The sequence below is a fragment of the Nannospalax galili genome, unplaced genomic scaffold, assembly GCF_000622305.1.
Source record: "Nannospalax galili isolate Female #2095 unplaced genomic scaffold, S.galili_v1.0 scaffold363, whole genome shotgun sequence".
Taxonomy (NCBI): domain Eukaryota; kingdom Metazoa; phylum Chordata; class Mammalia; order Rodentia; family Spalacidae; genus Nannospalax; species Nannospalax galili.
In genome coordinates this window covers 1,457,414-1,466,544 of record NW_008351176.1, presented here as the reverse complement: position 1 = coordinate 1,466,544, position 9,131 = coordinate 1,457,414, and the positions used below count along the sequence as shown (strand labels likewise).

Here is a 9,131-nt window from a genome sequence, read left to right as displayed (position 1 = left end):
TTTGGTCTTTTTGAAACAGAGTCTCCCTGTAGCCCCAGCTGTCCTGGATTCACCATGTAGACCAGGCTGGCCTCGAACTCACAGAGATCCACCTGCCTTTGCCTCCTGAGTACTGGGATTAAAGGCATGCGCCACCACGCCCAGCCTGAGAAACTAGAATTTTAACACTGCTCAGAGAAGTGGTATAGCCCATTTGGATTACATGTGTATCTGTATGTGTATTTACACACACAAGCAATGTGTGTTAATATTTGTGTGTGTAGGCAAGTGTGTGCATATGTGAGCATACATGTGTGGCGTATAAAATACATACATTTACTTACATGGCTTTGCAATTCTGCTTCCGGGTATAATATCAAAAGAACTACTTTTATCAAAAGTAAGTGTACAGGCTGGGTGTGGTGGCACACACCTTTAGCCCTAATACTAAGGAGGCAAAGGCAGGCGAATCTCTGTGAGTTCCAGGCCAGCTGGGGCTACAGGGAAACCCTGTCTCAAAAAGACCAAAATAATAACAATAATAATAATAAAGCAAAATTTATTTTTTTAATAAAAGGAAGGGTACAAGAATATTTATGGAAGCACTACTACAACAGGCCCACACTAAAGACCACCCAAATGCTCATCAACTGCCAGACAAGTAAATCATATTCATACAATGAGCTGTACACAGCATACAGACAAACCTTATAGAAATGCAATGCCCAGGGAAATAAGCACAAATAAGTATATACTAAATGATTCCATGCATACAAAATTCAGAAACAGATGAACAAATCTGGTGTGGAAGTCAGGAGAGTGCAGCCTGGCATGCTGCCATACACCTGTAGTCCCATCTACTTGGGAAACTGAGTCAGGAAGAACACTTGAATCCATGAATTCACAACTAGCCTTGAATCAGGCGAGGTGGCACCCACCTTTGATCCCAGTACCCCAGTACCCAGGAGGCAGAAGCAGGTAGATCTCTATGAGATAGAGGCTAGCCTGGTCTACATCCAGACCATCTGGGGCTACAGGGGAAAAAAAAAAAAAAAAAAGACTAGCCCACAGCAAGACCTAATGAATTAGTCAGAACAAAATTAGGATTGTGGTTGTCCTTGGAGGCAAAATGACAGGAACGAGGCACAGAAATTTCTGTTAATATTCAATTTCTCTTTTTAATTAATTAATTCGTTAATTTATTATTATTTTAGGTTTTTTGAGACAAGGTCTCCCTGTAGTCCTAGCTGACCTGGAACCTGCTATGTAGATAAGGCTGGACTTGATCTCACAAAGATTTGTCTGCCTCTGTCTCTGGAGTGCTGGAGTTAAAGGCATGCCTCACCATGCCCAGCTTCTTTTTAAATTTTTACTTATGTGTATGTGCATGTATGCCTGCTTGTCTATATGTGTACTACGTGTATGCAGTGCCTGCCAGGAGGCCAGAAGAGGGTGTCAGATACCCTGGAATTAGTTTCAGGCAGTTGTGGGCTGCCTGATGTAGGTGCTTAGAATTGAACTTGGGTCCTATGCAAGATCAGCCAGTGTTCTTAACTGCTGAGCCCCTATATATTTTATTTTTGGGGTCTTTCTTTTTTTTTTTTTTTGGTCTTTTTGAGACAGGGTCTCCCTGTAGCTCCAGCTGGCCTGGAACTCTCTATGTAGACCAGGTTGGCCTTGAACTCACAGAAATCAGTCTGCCTCTGCCTCCCAAGTGCTGGGACTAAAGGTATGCACCACCACACCCGGCACTTTTTTAGTTTTTGAGACAGGGTCTCCCTGTAGCCCCAGCTGGCCTGGAATGTAGATCAGACTGGCCTCGAACTCACAGAGATTCACCTGCCTCTGCCTCCCAAGTGCTGGGATTAAAGTTAAGTGTTACCGTGCTGGGCCCCTATTTTATTTTTTGAGGCAAGGTCTTGCTATGGAGTTCGGGCTGGCCTGGAAGAACTATAGAACAAGACGAACTTGAACTTGTAATGATCCTCTTGCCTCTGCCCCTAAATCCTGGGATTAAAGCTATATGCCACCACACACGATCTTTTGTAGAATTTTTTAAAACACCTAACAAAATATATTTAATGTGTAATAAGCAACAAAAAAGAAATCATTTTGACCCCAGCTCCTGTAAGGCTCGTTTTCTCTACTATACTTCAAAATGTCTCCCACAATTTGACTACAGTTCCTTAAACTCTTCTGTACTCTTCAGTCTTCTCGAATTTCCCTTGACCCAAGTACTCCACATGATCCCTTCTAAGTCACCAAAGTTAATTCCAAGTGGCCAGATCTAACGGACACCTCTTCATCTTCATCTTTTCAATCTCTCAGCACTACTGGATACAGTGATTCTCCCCTGCAACCATCTCCTAGCTTCCAAAATTCTATGTCCTTAGCTTTCCTCCTTCCTTCAAAGCCTTTCTCTGTTGGTTCTTGATCCTCCATTCTCAAATTCTGGGAGCACCCAGGCTGTCCTGGGCTGCCCTCTCCATCCACACCTCAGGTTACTTTCAACATCTTAAGCTAAAGATTGCCTTCTCCATCTCCTCTACCCCAGTCGCGATCTAATTACCTTTCATCTCCGCCTTCCATCTCCTTCCTTAGGTCCTTCAGGTTTCCTGTTTGTCCCTTCTGCCTGGACAGAGCTCCATATCATAGTCCCCTCTTGTCATTCAGTCCTTAACTTCACTTTTATTTCCTAATCTCAAGAAGTTCCCTGGGAGCGGGGACTTTGTTCTACTATTTTTCTGGTTTACCGTGGCTTCTTGGACAGTGTCCAGAGCTTCAATTTCAGTTTCAACTTGCTTCCCTGCCATCCTTCCTTCATAAGGTATCATCCTCTCTGCTCCCCACAACATATGCCTACAGCTGTGTGACAGATTCCCGCTACATTTTAAAAATATGACTGGAAGGCCCCGTCCCCTCTCTGGCTCCTCTTCTGCTGCTTCTCTCAGGCACTAGACTCCAGGCACAGCAACCTTCCAGCTCTTGCATGCAGCAGCCTCCTTTTTGCCTCCAAGGCCTCCCTCAGGTCAGACTCCTCCCCATTCACACACTAACCCCTGCCTTTTGCTTTCCTTCATGACTTTCATAATCTATATTATATTTGTTTGTTAGTGTGCGGTCTACCTCCCAGGACAGGAAAATCATCTGTCTTCATGTTTACCTGTAGCATGCAGCACAGTGCCACTTCATAGCAGGCACCCAAATAATTTGTGGGATGAATAGACCATGGGTCAGACAACACTCATATTTTATCAACAAAGCTGATGAGGAAAGCTCCAGTTATTTCTCCTTAGGATCAAAAGTACATTCTCAATATTGACAGAGACAAAGTGAGAAAGAAAAATCCTTTTTGAAAAATGAGAGGTAGCTAACCATAAACAGATTACTTAAAGCTGGTGTGTGTGTGGAAGTGTGTGGATGGGTATACCTGCACATGAGTGCACGTGTGGAGGACAGAGGTCAGTATCAGGCATCTTCCTTAGTCACTTTCCCCCTTACTTTAAGACAAGTCTCCCACTTGAACCTAGAGCACAATGATCCAACTAAACTAAACTAGCTGGCCCATGAGCTCCCAGGATCCTCCTGTCTCCACTTCCCCAAGGCTGGGGTTACAGATGCATGTCATTGCACTTGCTTTTACATGGTTGGGACTCTAAACTGGGGTCCTCATGCATGTGCAGCAAACACTATATTGACTAAGCGTCTCCCCAGTCCCTACTAAAGCTTTGAGTCCATTTCCTCGCATGTATGAAAGAGATAATACTTCCCATGGGTAGCTAACTGAAGGGATGAAAAGTAACACCCATAAGGTACTTAACCAACTAGTAAACATCTGATAGCACATTAAAGAAATTATTAAACTGTGTTACAATTCTAAAATGGCAGTGGTCTACATGTTTCACAGTGACTTCTTTTTGTCTCTCTGGACACGAAAGGCAGTATGGGGCTGGGATGGACACAGCTGACTGTACCACCCACACGACAAAGAGTCACCTGTTTCTTAAGAACTCGCCTGAAATTTAAAATCATTTCTCAACATGGAAGCCTGCTTACCTTTAAAAAATAAGTTGATCAGGCAAGAAACTTGAACTCCCCTGAAACTGTTAAATTTAAAACAGAATCTCAGAATTGCAATAGGAATTTTCCAGTAAACCTGCCTGGGGTATCCAACCCTGACTTGGGAAAATTTTAAATGCTGGTGACAACACAATGAACATCAAGTACGGTGACTGTTGCACTTGTAAGCAAGCAACCTGCAGGCTGAACCACATTACCAACTGGTCTCATGTGCTGGCTGTGGGGCAATACAGCATGTTTTCTCTGATTCTGAGATTATTTCTAAGATAGTTATTCAGAATAAAGAACTCAGAACTCCTAAGTCACTGAGGAGACAAGGATATGGTGGAACTTTAGAACCCAAGGCTGAATAAAAACTGCACCGAAGTGGTGCCATGGACTGGACATAAACAAGAGACGTCACAAGGCGAGGACTCAGCAGGGAAAACATTTCTAAGGCCTCTAAATCCCATGAGACATCCACCCTCCACTGCAGTCCTTTGGATGTGAGCAATGGATAATACAGGTTTTCTAAATGAGAACTTTGTTTGAAGGGTAAATTTTTAGAAGATTTTTAAAGTTTGGGAGGGAACTGTTCTAATGTTTTGATTTGGTTTTAGAATCAGTCAGACTTGACCTTAATTAAATCCTGGCTGCTATACTGAGGATACTTAAGTGGTCTCTGAGCATCAGATTCACAGGAATGAACATTCCTATACCGCACAGGCTGTCCACAAAAGTGCTTGCTCAGAGAGCTCACACCTGTACCAGGCTTTTCAATCTTCCATAAAGAACAGGGGGTAGCCAGGTGTGGTGGCACAAGAAAGTAATGTTAGCACTTGGGAGGAGGAAGCAGGCAGGAAGATCATGAGTTTGAGATCAGCCTGGACAAGCTCAGATCAAACACAGACACAGATGACACTGACACACAGACACAAGCAGAGGGTAGAGCTAGGCATAGGCATTGTTGTGCAAGGGGTTAATAAGGATTAATTGTCTGCCTCTCTTCAAACCAACTTCCAGAGCCTCTATATACACAGATGTCAGTAACTTCAAAGACACTAAGCTTGGCAGCTCCTTTCCACTCCCAGACTATTCTTCAATACAGAGGACTGGAGCTTTAGCAGTGAGATAATCTTGTGTGATGTTATTTTGAGCAACAACAACAACAAAAAACCAGAAGTTATTCAGAATCAAGGTTCCTCAAGTCCCTTTCCATATGGATCCTGGAAAAAAAAAAATCTTATATTTGGGGGCTGAAGAGATGGCTCAGCGGTTAAGAACACTGACTGTTCTTGCAGAAGACCTGGGTTCAAACCCCAGCACCCACATGGCGGCTAACAACTAACTATCCATAACTCCAGTTCCAGGGGATCTGACAGCCTCTTCTGTCCTCCGTGGCACTGCACGACATGGGTGCACTTACATACATTTAGGTAATACACACATACACATAAAATAAAAATATTAAATATATTTTTAAAACTCTTTTTAAGAACAAAGTAAAAGCATTCCAAAACACTTAACATGTGCTAAGTAAGCTATGCTTGTATCTAGTATATCATTTGGCAGATTAGTCCTACACAAATCAGTTAAATGAACAAAGAGAGTGGGTCACACAGCTGTAGGGTGAGATGTGGACCTAAAGTCTCTGACTAATTTGGGGGCTGACAGAAAAGAGGTGCTGCCTGCACCGTCCATTTGCCTAAGGTTGTCAGTACTAGTAACTCAAGAGCTTTATTGAGACAGAGGACAGAAATCTCCTAAAGTGGCCTGCAAGAAAGAAATACTTCATACTAGTTCCTAAACCTATCTAAAGACACGAAAAGAAGTCAGTTATTTACCACACCAATCTTTCAACACTTGAATACTTTTAACTCTAATAAGAAAGCCATTCTAAGGATGGACAGTTTAATTTATGACTCTAGTAGGTCAACTGCATTTCCTACTTTCTGGAATTTTCAAGTACTTTCTAATGATAAAGCCTTAAACATTCCAGTTGCCTCTCCATCTCTAGTCCCATGCGCCTCTGTTCCAGTCAATAAGGGTTTGCTGCTTGCTTTGCAGGGCTGGGGATGAAACCTCATACATTCTGAGCAAGTTTTCTACCACTGAGCTATACTCTCAGCCTGAGGAAGGGTTTTTTTTACTTGTTTCAACTGCAATTGATGCTCTAGTATCTACCCCTTTATAAGTGTTTTAATCAGGCAACTACTAAACAGTAATGAAAGTAAATCCGGACCTTATTCTTGTTCTTAGCTTGAGCTGCCCCACTATGTTTTCTGCCAAATCTAAATTGGTGTTAGGCATCATCCTCCACTATCCTTAGCCTGGACCATTTCCCCACCTCCCTTCCTTCCATCACTTCCCTCTCAGGAATATATATTTTTTTCTGGCCTGTCTCTGTTCTCATAGCACCTGATGCACCTCTCTTTACCTCTGATTCACTCATAAGAGGATCTGTTCAGTACTATTCCCTGCTCACACCACAGGAGGAATAAGGCAGCATCCCAGTGGTGTCCTGAAGGATGAGTATTCTTACAGCACTATGGCAGATCTACTGGCCAATTACTTGCATAGTCTTCTTTACATGTTTTTCTCCCATAGGTATGGTGTGGAAGGTCAAACAGGAAATACGAATGAGTCTATCTTACAGCTCTATTCTAAACCTTAATGTTGTATGGTCATCACATATTCATCAAATTATTCACTCTCACCAATGGTGATAGCAACAGAACTTTCAAAAACTTTGAAATTTATGTTCAATTATGATTCAAAATGATCAGCAAATTAAGGGATTGAAGTATATGTGACAACAGCAGTGCCTTTAAGGAAAGACCTAAGTCACCTAAGGTAACATGCTGAAGATAATTCTTAAAAGTATCTGCTCAGGGCCAGGCATAGTGGTGCACGCCTTTAATCCCAGCACTTGGGAGGGAGAGGCAGAGGCAGGCGGATCTCTTTGAGTTTGAGGCCAGCCTGGTCAACACAGAAAGTTCTAGGCCAGTTGGGGCTACAGAGAGAGACCTTGTCTCAAAAAGACCACCCCCCTGCAAAGAAAAAAAAAAAAGTATCTGCTCAGCTCAGACTACTGGGAAAATAAGATTGGCCTTCTGAAAAGTAATTTAAAAAAATGTTAAAGTTGTAGGTTATTCAAATAGCAGAACACCAGAAAGGGGAGCCTGGAAGAGAACAGGCCCATCACTCAGATGTCTTACCTGCATGGAAAGGCTCAGTAGCCTCAATGCCATCCCAGTGCTTTTGCCATGGATCTGTGACAGGAACTGCAAAGGACCCAGGGAAACATGAAGACCAAAGACACAGAAGTAAAACAACAGCAAAAAGAAATGTTCGGAATCAGAGATCCAGACCTTGAGCCAACGTAGCCAGGTCTGGGTGGAGCTTTGCCTGTCCTACCAGACTCACAGCCCATGCTGCTGGAAGATGCAACATTAAGGACATAAGCAATAGGATACCAGCCAATCTTGGAACGTAACAGGTTAAAATGAAACTATGAATAATGGGGACAGAATAGAGATCACACTTCCCACCAGCAGTAAGTGAGCTCTCTTCCTAAAGTGGGAACTGTTGTAAACAACTGAAAAACATACATAATAATCACAAGTTTTAAATGCTCTTGGAAACTCCCTGGTTTGAACTAGTCTATGATAAATATTTGCAGAGGGATTTTAGCATCTGCTACGAAGTTCAAGGAAAAGTAATTCTAACCAATGGAGCTGTGCCAAAATATCACCCCTGGGGTCTGACCAATTAAATGGCTGCTTCTTAGTGTGGCATTTAGGAGAGATGACAGATTGAACACTGCGGCATAAACCCACATATTCATTTCAGCCCAGGCATTCTGCCCCATAGGGGGAGTCAATCAGGAAAGGAAGCAGTTTGGAGTAAAATCTTCTAACAATGCTGAAAACAGAATAAAAGGACCTGCAGTTTAATTACTGCAGGAGATCTGTCTTCCATCAAAACTGATGACAGCTCATCAGGAATAAAGAGACTTGGTTCCCCTAACCCTCCTGTACAGGAAACAGGATTCATCAGATAAACTTTCAGAGACTTTCTGCCTCAAGAAGCTGCTTTACAAGATGCTATCACAGTGGCAGGCTAATGGGGAGCCGGGGTTAAAATGAACCCAGGCACCAAGAGCGAGGGTTTCTAGAGCTCCCAGTGCCCTGGGACAGGAATTCTGTTTAGGATCAAAATGATGCAATTTGCCTTTCTTCCAAAGTGGCTGCACAAAAGTTACTGTGTTCAGACATGATGAACAGGTTTCTAAATCCTACTTTTATTTAATCTCTTTAAAACTTAATTTTCCCCAGCCAGGTGTGGTAGTCCATGCCTTTAATCCCAACCTGGTCTATATTAGTGAGTTCCAGGACAGCTTTTTGAGACCCTGTCTCAAAAAGACGAAAAAAAAAAAAAAAAAAAAAAAAAAAAAAAAAAAAACCCAAAACTTAATTTCCCCCAAACAATAGAGCTTGCTACACTAAAATAACCACTGAAAAGGTTAAAATATGCAAGCAAGTATTTAGCATCTCATTGACTGTAAGGTGGCTTAAAAATTTTTAGAGGGGGTGAGTCCAAGCCAGCATACATGTAGAGGTCAAAGAACAACTTTTATTTATTTTTACATTTATTTTCATGACTGTGTGAGAGAGACAGAGACAGAGACAGAGACAGAGAGAGAGAGAGAGCGCTTACATGCCACACAATACATATGGAGGTCAGAGAATAACTTGTGGAGGTCAGTTCTCTCCCACCAAGTGGGTCTTGGGGATTGAATTCAGGTAGTCAGGCTTGACAGCAAGCCCTTTTACCCACTAAGGCACCTAGTGGCCTTCCATCTTGTTTTAGAGGCAATCTTTCTCGTTATTTCTGCAGCTGTGTAAGCTTCTAGCTAATTCTCTGGTTTCTACCTCCCATCTTGCTGTAGGAGTGCTGAGGCTAGGATTCGACTTTTTTACATGGGTTCCAGGGATCCAGCAGGCCAGCAGGGCAAGCACTTTTACCCACTGAGTCATTTCACTACTACAAAGTTTTGGGTTTTTAAAAATATTTATTTATTTATTTATTAC

General features: G+C 42.5%; 1 protein-coding gene across 5 annotated transcripts in view; it reads right to left on the bottom strand.

Annotated features, from left to right (window-relative positions):
• Nucleotides 1-9,131, bottom strand: part of Rffl (ring finger and FYVE like domain containing E3 ubiquitin protein ligase) — a 71,301-nt gene that overhangs the window by 26,893 nt on the left and 35,277 nt on the right. The window lies entirely within an intron of this gene.